This window comes from Dromaius novaehollandiae, chromosome 2, assembly GCF_036370855.1.
Source record: "Dromaius novaehollandiae isolate bDroNov1 chromosome 2, bDroNov1.hap1, whole genome shotgun sequence".
Classification (NCBI taxonomy): domain Eukaryota; kingdom Metazoa; phylum Chordata; class Aves; order Casuariiformes; family Dromaiidae; genus Dromaius; species Dromaius novaehollandiae.
The window spans coordinates 87321304-87334525 of NC_088099.1; the positions used below are offsets into that span (position 1 = coordinate 87321304).

The following is a 13222-nucleotide window of genomic DNA, read 5'->3' on the forward strand; positions in this document are numbered from 1 at the left end:
TCCCAGAATGTGTTGATATAAAAAGCCTTGCAAAGATTTTGCAGCAAAAAAGGCCATGATGCTATTTTATTGACGAGGCTGTAAAAAATCCAAACTTCCACTGACTTCATATATTAATTCTCTACATTACTAAACTACAGTGTGTCCCTGGTAAAATGACTGCACAACTTTCAGTCTACAACAAACAGATTTCTATTCAAAGACACTATTCCCTTCCTTTTCTCCTTTTCTCACCCTCCCCTTCCTAATGGTTGGGAACTCAGCATGTAGCAAGAAGGGGAGATAAGAAAGGAAAGGATGCAGGGTGACTACTTAAGCAGTAAGCACAGTATTCAACGTACAGCGACTTAGTAGTATTTAACCTTGACCGAAAGGACAAGGCAGGGTACAGGAAGGACACATAATGCTAGCTGATGGCAGTGGTTATATTTTAAGCATGTAATATGAGACTGTCAAGCAGAGAACAAAGAAATGAATTAAAAGAAAAATTACTTGTAAACCATGCTAGAACCAACTATCCTTTACAGGAAGGGAAAGTAATGGCATATTCACCATTCCCTCAGCTGTGCTACTGGCAACCTAAATACTTTTGCAGGCAGAAACTTTCTGGAAGTACGTACAACAACCAGATGTCTAGGTCATACTGTATGAAATCTCAGTTACGTTTGTATGAGGAAAGTGTAATCTGGCTGTTGTTTAAATCTTCCTGATAGAAATCATCGATCCACCTGTGTTTACAGTCCCCTGCATCACAATGTCTTGCGTGAAATTAAGCTTTTCGCTGGGTTCTCATACCATAATCTCGGCCAGCTCTTCCTAGTATGTACATGTGGCTAGAACAGTTCAAGACATATTGTTAGGATCTCTCATATTCTCACAGGCCCTCTTCTGGTTCTCACACTTTCTGCAAAACTACCTAGTACTCTGCATGAGATGAGATGAGATGAGATCCAGTACTCTGTGCAACCCACAAGACCAGCAGGTGTAATACTAATACAGTAACTCTACAGTGGTGTCGTTGATCTTTTTCCATTTATGGCTTCCTAAGCATTTGCCAAAACAGTTGTTTAAAAACTTCATATGTATAAAATGATATATAGCTAAATATGCTTCCTTTTCTTAATGACTTTTAATGAATCCTTAGAAGTGGTCTAGGTCAGACTAAAAAGTTATTTCTCTAGAATTTTCAAGTGCAATGAGGCACAATTTGATTAGGTGCCAATATTGACACAGAATGGCATCCAGCATTTATGTGATCCCCAGAGTAGTAAGGATTGTACAGGTAGTGCTTAATTTGGGAAAGGCGAAAAGCAACATCGGAAGAAAGATGGAAGCCCACCAGATTATTTCATGGTAGAGAAGCACATGTGCACACCAATGAAACGTAACATTTGTTTTAAATAAAAACTGTGCTTGCATAAACAAGTGGAGGTAGGCTTCAGCTTGGTAACGTTTCCCATAACACTTCCAGCAGAAGCATTACCAGAATCTATTCTAACCACAAGGATACCAGGCCAAAAGATTTTCAGTATGTTTTGTCTACTATTTAGATTAAAAGTGTAACTAAGAAAAATCCAGCTTGATTTAACATACATTCAAGATTACATGACCTATTCTCTCGCCTATCCTGACTGGTTTAATACTAGCATATAAACTGATTTTATTAGGGTTTTCAATCCATTCACAATTAAAGGAAGTTTGAACATTTTTCAGTGAAATATATTCCATCAGAAAAATATTGTTTCATTGAAAATGACATGTTCGATGGAAATATATTGATTATGACAACACTCTTAGATAATTTTCTGAAGAATTCAAAACAGGGAAAAATATTTGGTTTTGATTCTTATACTATGCAGTAAAACAGGAATTCAAAACATATTTGCATTAATACAAAGCATTAAACATTTTACTCTATGATTAATATTTTCAACTTTACTTCAATTGAATATCCTGGTAACTCTGGTATTCTCAATGGCATCCGAGCATTATATTATTTTGTAGTGTATACAACACACAGAATAAAATGCTGCAGTCCCTTTCATATAACAGTAAACAACATGCACTGAGGGAGCTTCTCTTTTTGAGACATCTCATCAGAACATGCTGAGTACAAAGCTCTTTGCTGGGATTCAAGGGGAACACAGTAAGATGGTGCTGGAACAACGAGTGCTGGGACAGCAGAATGGTAATCAAAGATAAATGTCAAACAACATGATGATGCAAAATAAAGGGAGCATGGGAAAGTGAAAGCTGGAAGAGCAAACATCAAGTCCTTAAAGAGATGCAGGATGGAAATTCTCCTCCTCTTCTACATATAAACAGGAGGAGAGTAATCTGGGAGAGTGAGAAGCATGTTCACAGTCAGAGTGTACTGAAGCTCCAAGCCTGGAGAGGAAATCTATCAAATCTGTCCAAGCCTGTTTTATGGTATTTCAGCATTTCCAGCTGGACCTGCAAATTAGAAATGAAATAAACACTTTCAGAGCCTAAAAAAAAGGTTAACATAAAGTTGGATTCTAAACATGAACAAAATTTCAAGAGTCTATTCTTTCATTCTTTGTGAACTGACTTATCCAAAAATGTTATGAAATGAAATGAAATGAAAACAGAAGGGCTCCACATAAATGCTGTTTAAAGACAATGCTGATACCCACAAAAGGAAAGACAATCAAACCGCAAATTCTATCTCTCTTCTCTCTGTTCCTGTTGCACCAAATACTGCAGGTGCCACCAGAAAAACCTAGTGGAAAGAAGCATGCACTGCAATAGGTTGAACAACAGGACCTACTGCAGATGGAGATAACAATTTTCTGTTGAAGTTAATGTTATGCAGATAACTTAGAGAAAAGAAAAGAATCAGTTAAATATAAATTCAATGTCAAGCGAATTCAATATGAAGAAGATTCAGTATGAATGTTAGATATATTGCATTGAGTTCCTATTTAAAGAGAAAAAAGACAGTGTATATTTATCTCCTTTTAGACTGGTCAAAAATAAGTGTTTGGACAGATTTACAGAATCCGTGTCTGTACTGAAGCTGAAAGAATCAAAAGCGATGACAAGAAAACAGTACAATGAGAAAGAATGAGAGACAGATACACATCAACCACTTTTCATTCGGGAAACTGCAAGACCAGACATGTTGGCTGTCTTCCAGTTGCTGTATCTATTTTCGTTGGAAAAGATTTTCATTCTCTCTTGTATTTCATAAGTGAGGTGCTAGAGAGACCTTGCTTCTGTGCTTCAGTAGATCAATTCTCCAGCTAGTGGAAAGATAAGATGGAATAAAGTGGAATAAAAGACTAATGCGGACACAGAGGCTCACTCCTGAATTAAGGCCTAAACTCTCTGAGACATTAATTTCATTTGTATCTCTCTTTCTCTCCCCCAAATTTCTGCTTAATGTTTCTCTTTCTGATTTTATCAGGAAAACCAGCTTAGAAAGTGGCAGCTTCTAGTGGCCAGAAATAGAGACATTCTGAGCTAGGAACCTATGAAAACCCCCCCACTTTTCCTAACTCAATCTGTAAACCAAACAGATTATAATGAAGCAAATTCTCAGGCTGGTCCAACACTGGGGGCTTATATGGAACATTTCTTCATGGATTTCAGTACTTCACTCATGCCCATATTGTGAAAGGCAGATCGTTACTCCCATCTCCAGAAACTTTAGTACAGCTGGCCAGAGAGGGAAAATATCCTTACATCCTTAAGCCATAGTTCTAATGTTTTTAGCGTCCTTTCCTCTCTTTCTTATCAGCACTAGCTAATGGCTTGCAAGTTGCATGGAAGAGCGGAGATTCCTAGAGAGTGAAACTGAGTGAACATATAGTGCTGTCTGTAATGGCCATATTTTGGTAAGGCATGCTCCTAAAAGGAAAAAAAAAAAAAAAAAAAAAAAGAGTTGGTTAGTTACTACCCAGCATGCAAGGCACAAAACATGGTGTTGACAGCTGTGAATAATGAGACCAACTAAAAGAAGAAAATACAATTAACAGCCAAACTAAGCAGAACCTGGAAACTCAGACTAAAGAACAGAACGCAGACTAGAGTGTAAACTGGATTTCAAGAAGAAAAAAGAAAATATTGCCAGTGGTAGCAAGAACTGAGTCTGCACGCAGAGTTAAACATGGAAGATAAAGAAGTGTTAATGAAGATTTTCATCTTACTGAAGAGGCATGAATAGTAAGTGAGGCTGATGCCAGAAATACTGCTGGAAAACATATTTACAGCTGGTAAAGACGTTTAACGAGTGCCCTAATCCTCAACGGAATGAGATGCAGTTTTTCTCTTGAAACCAAGAAGCCAAAGATGCAAAAGCCTATAGTTACTGCTGACATTCACACAGAAACTTTTGAGGTAGTGCAGATTCCTTAATTAGAGCCAGGGTCATAATATCAGCTAACAGGAGTGGAGGCTCAGAGAACCAGATACAACAGAACTGCTAGCTACAACAAACAAACTTCCTCCAAAAAACAAGTGTAATTGAACTGTCCAGGATCAAAATAATAGACATAGTAAAGTTACTTTTAAATGAGCACAAAACAGTACTGCTAGCAGTAAGAACACCACAGCATGAAGCTCAATGCAGTGTTAAAAAACTGTATGAGAATCTGGGTTAATGCTCAGGCCTGTATAACCTCTATTCTATTCAGCTTCACTGCTAGCAAGTTTAAACATAGTTCAAATATGTCTGCACTGCACTGCTGCCTGAGCGTATGTACTCATAGTCCCTAATACAAAGTTAAGGTCAGGCTTAAAGAATATAGGAGGCAGGACAGATAACCCAGCCAAGAGTGTAGAAAGAAATACAAAACGTAAGAGGAGGAATGCCCAGCCACTGAGCAAGAGAGCAAAAGATACTGAATCTGGGCAGAGTAACAGCATATGCAGAGACTACGGACCTGCCACAGAGGAGGGCATCTGCAGCATGATGCTAGCAGATACAATGATCTGCAATATGCACACAGACACACTGATTTGCAATATGCACACTCTGCAATAAAAAAGCTGCCAGCCACCCAACTGCCATATTTACAGTCATGCTATTGGATCGATGACCCATTTCTCTTCAGCTGCATTGTAAAGCCAGCAGCAGTGTAATCCCAGCAATGTGGATACGAAGCCCTAACAGCCTGGAAGAATATGACCAAAGATTAGGGGATGTACAGTGAAGCCTTTCTGAGGTGTGTTGACAAATTCAGGCTGTCAGTAAAATTTCACAGAAAAGATGTCACTGCATGGAGTTTGTAACAGCTGACACATAGAAGTGCTGGAAGAGGGAAGCCATCACCGCAATTTCTGTTCAGCTTTCTAATATAATATGAAGAGAGAATATACTCTCTCAGGAGACTCACATGGATGGCAAGCTGCATTATAGATGCCAACAAGAATGCAGAGTTAAAGCCAGTGAAGAAGAGTTAATAAGCCTGTAAGGAAGAAGCATGTTACATCCCTTTAGACTAGCACAGAATTCATCAGCAGACTCATCATAGCACGACAACCTTTAAGTAAACTGAGGATCTACACTGAGACATACTTCCTGATTTATCCATGGCAACAACATTCACAGTGCTAGTTATGTTAAATGTTGTTCTGACATTCTACACATGGTGTGCCAGTTTTTGTCAGGTCTTCTTAGTAAGTATCACAGGACATGAAACCACTTGCAAAGTCATTCTAAGAAAACTAAGATAACACAGGGATCTCAGCCAGTCAAGGTTGCAGCTGATGATTTTATCCTGCAGAAGAAATAAACGTCAAAGAAAAGGCAATGCAGGACACCTGACTATGGACAACAGCGGATACCCATACTAAAAGCACTCTTAAATGGCTGCCAACATCTGAATACTGTCCTAGATGGAGACAGGCTGGAACTGATCATAAGAACATAAAAGTAAGAATACGGGGTCAAACCAAAGCACCGTCCATTCCGTGATTTTGTGCGGTCCAGACCACCTGTTTTGTCTTTATCTGCAAAGCTACTGTTTCGAAGAGCAGTGCGACACCTCATTGTGGAAGACAAAATCCAGGCAAAAGGAAAGGCCCAGTCAGGCCATGCTGCGATGAATTCCCTGAGCCACATGCAATGGCCACATGCAATTACTGAAATCCTTGAGTTGGTGTCACACCGCACAGGATGGAGCTCTGCTTAATGCTCAGGCTGGATATCTAGGGAAGAGACTAAGGAATGGCTTATATGTGTAATGATTGGTATACAAATCAATTATTATTATACCCAAATACTTTTTTTTGTCCTGCAACAATTTATAGGTGAGAAGATTCTGAAAACAAAGGTAGTGTCTCTGTATGTAATAAACCTCAACAGATGCCAGTGGGTTGTTCAATCACCCTTTGAACTCAAGTGATCTTTTAGCACTGCCAGCATGCTGAGGCAATGATTTTCACAGCCTGCCTATACATTAAGGGGCATCTGTTGCCTTCAGAGAAATTCCAGACAAAGATGAGAACCCTTAAAGAAACTCTGCACAGAAAAGGTTTAAAGAGAGTCCATCCACTGAGAAGAATAACCAACTATCATTCCAGATTCTGTGTGTATCAGTTAGCATCCCTTGAACCCTTAAACAGCTAATATATCAAGGTGCAATGTAATAATACCAATATACACTAGAAAAAAAAAAACTTTTAAAGAGGCAGTCTTATTGAAGAGCTGCATGCTAAGCCAGAATTACAGTATATGGTCTTAAAATATTAAGAAATGGGAAACTTTGCATTTGTGAAACTTCCCCTACCTGTCTTGAATACTTTCACAAACTTTTTAAAGTGTTTTAAGTACTTGCTCACAGTCCTGAAGCAAGCCTGTGTAAGAGCAGGGAACTAAATTAGGGTTTCTTAGATCTCAGTTAGTTTCCTAACCACCAGTTCTTCTCCCAAATAGAAAAAAATTATGAGCAGGAAAAAACAGGTTAACACCAGTCTCATAAAATTTTCAGAGGATCTAATAACCATAACAGAAATCTGCTCAATCTTAAGACTGGCTTTCCCTCTAAATAATATTGTTAAATTTGTTTCAGGGTAAAGATATTATGGAGATGCTTCCACAGACTTTCAAGTAAGGTTTATTGGCGGTGGGGTGAAGGGAAGCCCAACACATTTATAACAACATCTTTTCTTCTGCAGAGAATGCCAGCAAAACTTTTGTTACTCCCATAGTACTCTAACTAGGATAAAGCATCTTCCAAGTTTACAGTGACAAAAATACATTATATCTGTGATTGTTGCAGATACTTTGATAAGTCCTGGCAAACTAGAAAGGATGGGAATATTGGTTCTCTATTAAGTACACATCTCGAAACTTTATTGAATCTAAAAATGATGAATGAGCATAACATTTACCAACTACGGTGTGTGACCTTTACCCAGTGACCACCTATATAATAAAATGGTTGTTGAACTGGATCATGGAACGAGGTGGCTTGTAATAACGATCATTTTATTGCAACATTATACCTTGGGGGCACGAAGCGCACAGGACAAAATTGTGATCTTATTTAATTCATACTGTCTATTTATCAATATTTTCCTTAATAATCGTAACAATTGCAGCTACTTCAAACTAATGCTGAATACTTTTGTTTAAAACTGTTTCTATGAAGATCAAACACTAGAATAGATTAATTTTATGACAATGGTATTCTCAAGAATCACAGGGTTTTTTTCCTCACGTTTTTCCCCTCCTTACTTGATGCCATGCAACTTGCCAGGATAGAATAAAAATTAAAAAAATCTGGCCTGACAAAAAGTGACAAACCTTATCAACTGTAACAGTAGTTATGCTACACAGTAGAGAGCAGATCTTTTCATTCTGAGAGACAGAATCGAAAAAGGCTTTGGGATATTTCCATTGCTTATTTCTGAGCTACTGAGATCCAAAAATCTTTGTGCTTGCAGCTCATGAGCATGTTGACAGCAAAGCACAGGGCAGCACTTTTCAAAAAGTCAATGACCCAGCTGTGCCAGCACCTTTACACTCATCTAGTACTAGACCTGACTATATATTTGAGGATGATTTGAGCCCAAATTACACCCTTTTATTGTTCGTTTTTTAAAGAAAGAGAAGAAATAGTGCATTAAGTTAAGGGCCTAATCCTACCCTCTCTCATATCTAAATAAAACATACTCCTCTAAAAGTGAGATGATGTTCAGAAATATTATTCAAAACAGATTGGGCCAAATGACTGGAGGCAGCTGGAAAAACTCTTACAATTACAAAAGGGATGTTCAAGTTACAGATTTTCATTGGTTACAGATTTTCATGAAGAGAGAAGACATATCAGTATCTGAGAAGGAAATGCAAACCTGCACTGTTTGGGAAAGGGATTCACTACTGGTAGCCTACCAAGCAAGCTATACAAGTAAGAAAAGTATAACATAAAGCTAATATTCTTGTGTGCAATAGCAGACCAGATGGGTTGCACAGAGATTTGAATTTACTGACTTCTTCAGAAGCTGACCTTTGTATTAATGGAGCATGCAGTTGTCTGGATATACTGAGATCATGATCTTTACTGGCACTAGGTAATACTACAGCAGCATGTTAAACAGCACTGAGTGAGTGACACAAGAATGCAACATCTCAAAAGGCATAAAGGCAATTTATTTGCCGCATTTGCTTTTCCATTTTTCAAAGAAATTCTCTTACGAAAGCAAAAGTACTCTTGATAGGACCTCTCTTTGCGTCTAAACTGCTTACTATAAGGGCCATTCTTCAATGGAAAAATCTAGTCCTTATACTAGACATAAATTTGTCCCTTATAGGTATTCAAAGTATAGTTAGGATTAATTTGGTGGGCATGATTTGGAACAGTGTTTTGAATCAGGTTTTAACTGTTAATGGTTATTTCAGGGAGTTCAGTTGTTCAGCTGGTTATTTACGTAATTGTTGTTCAGTATCTCCAACAGGCTGAGTTTCTGTTTGTTGGGTTTTTTATAAAACTGTTCAGTTCTTCCAAATTGCTTGATTGCATTTACAATTATGTATTTTGTTGAGTTACTTTGCAAGATTATTAGTTTCAGAATGTAAAGTCATATAATAGGTGGACATACATTCAAGAAACATGATTATTATCTGATCTGTGTAAAAATGGAATGTTCAGTGGCTACAAATCTAAAGCTATAAATATATGGTTGGAGTTAATTTACAAAGTGAATGTTCATAATAGTAATAAAATATTTACATTACTTACTATGATCATTTTACCAGAAATAAAAAGGACTGTTCATATTTCTGGGTTTTTTAATGCAATCTTCCTGTCCCTTAGACTTTTAATGTCTCTGGAATCACAATGGTGGCAGTTTTTAGCACTCTGTTACAATTCAGTGGTTACTGATTTTTACCCTGCTTGAAAAATCTTGTATTGTAACACACTGCTGGTCAGCTGACAGGCAGCTCAAAAGTGCTACCCAATAGATGAGTAGCTGCCAATGACGAAGGATTTATTCATAGGAAACCAATCTAGTTTTTAAATGGTAATTCCTCAGAAAATACTTAGAAGCCCTGAAATGTCATGGCATTGTATTCTCAAAGATTAGTGTTTAAATTGACCCGGCTGTATTCATCTCAATTAATAAATCTATGCTTACCATATTGTCTTGGAAATCATTTTTAGTGTAAATCTTCATAGTTCTTTTCAGAGTTTGTTACTGCATGACTTCTGACTAATAACTATATAAATAACCAAAGGAGAAAAAGAAAGGTAAAAACAAAAAGCAAACGGAAAATACCAAATCCTGCCACTTGTAGCACTGTGTTGTTCATTACACCATTCTCCACTCTCTTCCAAAAAGCACACTTGCCAAAAATCTGAATATAGGTAGAAGAAAACTATCCACTTTAAGGACTACTACAAAAATGATGCATAGTGTTGGTACAGTCTCTACAAAACTTCACATAACACGATAATGGACTGAACAGGCTAGTCTTGTGACTCACTATGTAGATTGCTTCAAAGCCAGTTAGAAATATCCTACACCCAATCCATCATTTCCACACCTCAGCTGCACCTTCATATGTGCCAGTACAACTGTTAATGGGGCCACACTGTAAAATAACAAAACTGAACTTATATGAATTTAAAATAGCCCTCCTTCAGGGTTATATTTAAGTTGAACCACTTGGGTAATATAATGGATAACACAGCCTTGCCAACTGTGATATTAATGCAACTGTCAGGGCAGTAACAAGTGGCCAGAGGAAGAGCAGGAGCCTTTCAAGCTGGCTTTGCCATCCAAACCAAGAATACTATAAATACCTACGTCCCGGTCCAGCTTCAAAGGCTGATGATAGAAGATAAAAGTGGGGAGGAGAAGAGAGGTTCCATTTTTTTGGAAATGAAATTCTTTAGCCAAGCAGGGAGAGCAAAAATGGGAAGCCACATCTAACTCAAAAACTGTATCTTTTTTTTTTTTTTTTTTTTTTTTAAATCTCTGAGCATATAGCCCATATTTTGGCATTGAATGTAAGCAGAAATGAATGCAAAGCATTGGTTCCACATCTGATTGCATTCAAAGTTTTGGGAATGTTTGAAAGGCAAATCTAAAATGCAAATCTTCTGGCTTAAATCATTTCTATGGGCTGCAATAAGCAATAATAAAAACTCTTTCAAGTTATATTTACTTTACTTAAAATACGTGAAATGTTAGTATAAAACAAAACTCAGGTTGAGAAGGTATTGGCAAACAACACCTGTAAAAATGCAGTTAATCTTAAACAGATGTTAGTTTTGTTTCTAATGATGTTTGTTATTCATTGTGTTCAATGTTACAGTGTGCAAATAACATTTTCAAAAGTTTTCTGTTGGATATGCTGCATTTGATTTGTCTCTGACAGTTTCATCACTTAGTAGTTATTGTAGGAATCTGAGCAAACATTGTAAGTCATAAGTTAATGAAAAATGGTTTTGTACGTTTTGCTCAAGAACTTCACTGGATTGTCTCCATCTAAAAAAAAAAGAATGAGCAATTTTGAAATTAAAGAGACAAGAAAATAGATTTCATTAAGAGGCATGAATATGTGCTAAATCAGAACAATTTCTTGCTTTGATTATTTAAAGCTGTAAGACTTGCAGTGGCTATATAATGGGACTGCTATCAGCCAACATTCAGAGAATAGTAAATAGAGAGTAAAAGCATACAGAAAAGCTCTTTTGTCTTTTCTCTCTTACTTTTGGGGCCAAGATATAGGACAAATAAGCATTCAGCTGATGAGACTGAAAGATTATTCATTTGCTCAGACCAAAGACTTCTTCCTTTGTGCTTTTCAGCCTTCTGGAATGAGGAATTGTCTTAGTTATAATTTTCCATATTAAAATCTTTAAGACTGATGAAAAGATATGCAAGCACATACGAACCCATTTTCAAGAAGGCACAAGTAACTGCAATCAATACACTTTCTCTGTGAAGCCTACCTAACGAAACATTGATCAGGCACCGTGCCGATGCCTAGTTTTGCTTCTAGTTCATGACCATCCTAGTCAGGCCAACCAGTTATGAGAGCTGTGGAGAAGGGACCCATGCTTCAGCCACTTGCAGCCTCTGGCAGCAGTTCAGTTTCCAGATTTTAAAAGCGCAGGATCCAGTTCTCTGTGCTCTTGCCTCCTCATCACAATGTCTCTCAGCTTACAGAGGAAACGGACCATAAAGCATAAGATGTCAGTAAAAGTCTGTATTTAAGCCCATGATTCCAATGCAGGTATTAAAATCATGCAGTAACACAGGCAAACATAATATCCATGTGATTTTAATACAGGAAATTGTACTAACAGCTTATACAGGAAATCTTATACAGCTAAATCTAATAGTAGCAGCATTTGTTTGGATTTCAACAGGCCATTCTTGACGAGAACACTTCTTTCTTCCCTCGTTACCCAATTCTCTACACATGTGTGCATAAATATGTGTAAGTGCAACCTAATAATTGGATAAAGAAGGTAATATTTACATTTATTCCATATATTGTAGGTGTGCATGGTAGGGAAGAGAGAAGCATATACAAAACATACATACAAGCAGACATTAACACTGCAATTGTATTATCTGCCCTAAATTACATAATAATCTCTATTCACACTAAAAAAAATAAAACATCTAGTTAAAAGATACGTTTTGAAAACTCAACACAAGACTATGCTCTTATAGTTAAAAAATTATCACACTAAAAACATTAGTGGTTTATTGTCTCTTCTTCTTCCCATTAGCGTAAGAGAAAATTGAAATTTTTGCTTCAGGGAAAGAAGAGGAGAAAATGAAGGAGCCGTTTGCTTCCTTTGCGCTTGTGTAAGTGCCAGCACTGCCTCCCGCCTCCCCCCTCCCGCCTTGCAGACTCTTTTGCCTCTTTGGCAAGTTGTTTTGCTGCCTCTCAATCAAATCTGTCTTCCTCTGCTCCATTAACATTACAGGTAGAAATTGCATCTACTTCAAGTGGCTTTAATGTACATAATCTGCCTCTTTCTGTCTCTCCTTGCTTTACTGCTACGTAGGTGGCCTTTAGTTAGGCATACAGCTATCATTTCAAGGGCAATGGCATGTGTAACTAAGTACCTGGGTCCCTTACTGGGATTTTAAAGGTATTAAATTAAATAGCTTTTCCGTTTCAGCAGAACAGTTTGGGAACAATCTGAAAGTTTCTGTATTGGATGAGTCACCCTGCTCTGTTACCACAGAATGACAAACATGCGACAAATGACAACCTGCCTAGAAATGAGGGTACTACTAAAATAAACATTACAATCACCCCAGAGAAGCAGTAGGCCTGTAACACAGATTTTCTTTTCCTAACTGTATTGGCAACTGAATAATGGAAAAGGGTAAAGAGACATTCATGTGGTGGATTTTATATAGAAAAGAAAGTGATGGGGGGCTCTGAAGCTGTAACGGTAATTTGTGCACTTTATCTGATTACTCTTGCAATATAATAAAATAGTATAAGAAATTATTGCATTGTTATGATATAAAGAGTATTTTTAGGCAATTATAATAAACAAGAAGCACAGAACATTTATTGCATTTTACTGCTGTGGATTCTTTTATAGTTAAAAATAAAAATCATGAGAGACATTCAGAAAGATGACTTATGCAGGAGGCATGATGACTCATAGACCTACAAAGCAGATGGGACTTTTTATTAGGGTTGGGCAAATCAAAAAACAAGTATGCTGAATAGCATACTTATCAGATATATCCATGATGTGAATAGGGCTTT

At 37.3% G+C, this 13222-nt stretch overlaps 1 protein-coding gene across 1 annotated transcript in view; it reads right to left on the reverse strand.

The window, feature by feature from the left end:
* CDH12 (cadherin 12) overlaps positions 1–13222 on the reverse strand; it is a 791024-nt gene that overhangs the window by 692881 nt on the left and 84921 nt on the right. The gene's annotated exons all lie outside the window — the stretch shown is intronic.